At 34.1% G+C, this 2,816-nt stretch overlaps 1 protein-coding gene across 4 annotated transcripts in view; it reads right to left on the bottom strand.

The window, feature by feature from the left end:
• Positions 1–675: 675 nt before the first annotated feature.
• SYNCRIP (synaptotagmin binding cytoplasmic RNA interacting protein) overlaps positions 676–2,816 on the bottom strand; it is a 26,754-nt gene continuing 24,613 nt past the window's right edge. For all 4 annotated transcript variants that reach the window (XM_030489038.2, XM_030489041.2, XM_030489039.2 and 1 more), the window contains one exon: positions 676–2,816. This exon is cut by the window's right edge. The gene's annotated coding sequence lies outside the window, so the exon portion shown is untranslated.

Here is a 2,816-nt window from a genome sequence, read left to right as displayed (position 1 = left end):
ACACTTGCCTTCAACACGCCAAAAAGAACTGTATATTTGATGTCCATTTGTCACCAAAGCACCGCATAAGAGATGCATTATTGCTGTAGAACATTTCAAGTTTACCAACACCCAAGTGCAACCAAACTGATGTCGTATATATGCACTTGCCCATTCTCACCAGTATTTCCACTTAGTAATGAAAGCTTTTTCTTTACACAATCAAATTTAAAGCTTTGAAAATAACATTTTTTTTTTGTTATTAGGGTTTTTTTCCACACTATTAATCACCACATGCAATTTAGTTTCTGATCATTTTGCTAAAAAACTGCACCAATATCAGAACAGTGCAAATCATATTTAATTTTAAAAGTTATAATGGCTTGAGTTCATAATTAGAGGGAACACTGTCAAGATCTTGGTATTTTGCTCACTCACCATTGCTTGCATTCCATTAAAAACACTTTCCTGTCAATTTTACCTTTTTTTTTTCTTTTTTAGCAAGCTTTTTAGAGCTGAAATTAAGGATGTGATCCACAATTTCAACACATGTGGTGCCTTAACAGCAATGTTTTTATGCAATTCCATCAACTGTTCTAATTCCATAAATATATAATCCCCCTTCTCCCCACAACACATTTTCAGACTAAGAACTAGTCATTAGCACTTGTGATCCCACAAGTATTTTAAGTTTTCCAGCAATGGAGAGATTTCAAGATTAATAAATCTGAGGACTTCCCCTCTCCTACAGCCCCCAGTGCTTTCCATTTTATAGCAAGTCCAAAATCAGTTTCCACATCTTGACAGTGTTCCTTATAAAACCATATGACAGTAAAAGTGCCAGTAGGCATGGCAACCTCTTTAAAGGGAGCATTTAAACTCCTTGGCACTGGGAATGCCAGCACCAAGGATTACATTGAAGTTCAAAATTATACTTAAGGCTACAGTTAGCAAACCCACTTTCCATAAGCCTAATGTTCTATCACTAGATTTGAAAATTCAGAAGCTAACGCAACTGTATATTTCAATGCTCAAATCTGAGGAAAAAAGTTACTTTTCTTTAGCAAGGGCAGTATATGAAACTGTGGTAGCAAACGTCTCTTACGCACTGACTACTCATTTCAGCATCAGTTGCTTACTTTGTCTTAAAGTTCAAAACTGGCAAGGCACATTTACATATTCCAATGAATACTTGACAATTTTAAATTACACTTCATGTCCCAGCTATCCCAGTAATTGACATACAACATACTAAAATGGTTTATTAAGGTAACAAAAAAAAAAAAAAAAAATCAATTAATGTGAAACGTACAGGCTATTGGCAACCACTATTCTAAAAATTATGTAAATACAAGTAAACATACTGAAATGTGTGCGATTCTAAGTTTTTAACCAGAAGATCTCTGTACTAACACACATTTATATTAATGACACATAAAAAAAATAAAAACTTTATTACAAAAATAAGTTACACTCGCCTCCAGCTTACAGTATAAAACAATTTTATTTGCAGGAATGCAAAATGATTGTTTGCCATGAGCATTTTCAACATATGACATGTCTAATTTTGTTAAAATTTGCATTTACTGGGGGAACTGGTGTGTATAAAACCTTAATTAGGTATAAGCTTCAATTTTCATTGTGGTGCCTATGGGTATGTAGTACAACTGCAGTATCCCTTTGGGCAGGGGGTTAAGGGAAGCTCTTTATGCCAAGTCCAAAGAAAGACTTAATTTTATCTATCTTTTACCTATACGAAGTTGGACTTGGCAAGGTTATTTTGTTTTTGCTTCGTCTTTTTTAAGGGTGGTTCAATAGAGGATGCTTCACCACTGAACACTCACTGTCATCAAGGTGCTTTAGAAAATTAAAAACATAGCACAAATGATTGTACTCTACTCTACTCTACAGGTTATCATGATCTGCGTAAGAGAAATGGAAAGCTGATCCACGTGTTTTTACAGTGATCAGCAGTAAGAAATGCACTAATGAAAACATACTTTTTACCTAAAAAGCTAAACTACAGCCATATACTATTCTATGATTTATGAAAAACTTCAAAATATCCAAATGTCAGGCTTCACTGTACAGTTGTCAGTTTTAGTCTGACCTTTTATAAAGGGACACTGCAGTATTTAGTACAAGTTGCTGATGCACTTTTTTTGAACATCTGATGTCTTACAAAAGTAACATCTTGCTAAACTATTATACATCCAAATAACTACAATATCTGAAGAAGCAAGGCTGCTTTTTCAGCCACAAAATACGACAAAAGCAAGGCCTGTTATGATGGTCATGAGGAAGTCTTACAAAGCCTCTGGAACTAAAGGCAACTAAGAATGTTACATTTGGTATATTATAATCTTACCCTCATATCATATTAAACAAGCCTTGCTTTTATCTACAAAGATTTTCTATGTACAGTACAGACAGGGTATAGTTCAATCCTCTGCTACTGAGGTAGTTAACCAACCCTTTAAAAAAGGTTCTGAAAAGAACCACTATCTGGAATGCCTGACTAACCAGCTCTGATGATTACACCTGAAACTGCTGTATCTGAACACAATTCATAAGTGATTACTATATAGACAATCATGATTAACCTTCATGAGCAGAAATAAATTTTAAGGATACCAATGATGGTATTCATCTAGACCACTGCAATAAAAAATTTAAATGCAAGAATTTGTGAATACCACTTTTGGAATCCTTAACCAAGAAAACTTGGGGGAAAAATCTACTTAAAGCAGATTTTTTAAAAGAATGACTTTATTCTTTATTAAGATACCATGCTAGACGTTAAGGATTTTGTTGAACACATTGGGGAAATAGAGTAG

Source organism: Strigops habroptila, chromosome 6, assembly GCF_004027225.2.
Source record: "Strigops habroptila isolate Jane chromosome 6, bStrHab1.2.pri, whole genome shotgun sequence".
In the NCBI taxonomy this organism is placed as follows: domain Eukaryota; kingdom Metazoa; phylum Chordata; class Aves; order Psittaciformes; family Psittacidae; genus Strigops; species Strigops habroptila.
This window is presented reverse-complemented; position numbering and strand designations above follow the sequence as displayed.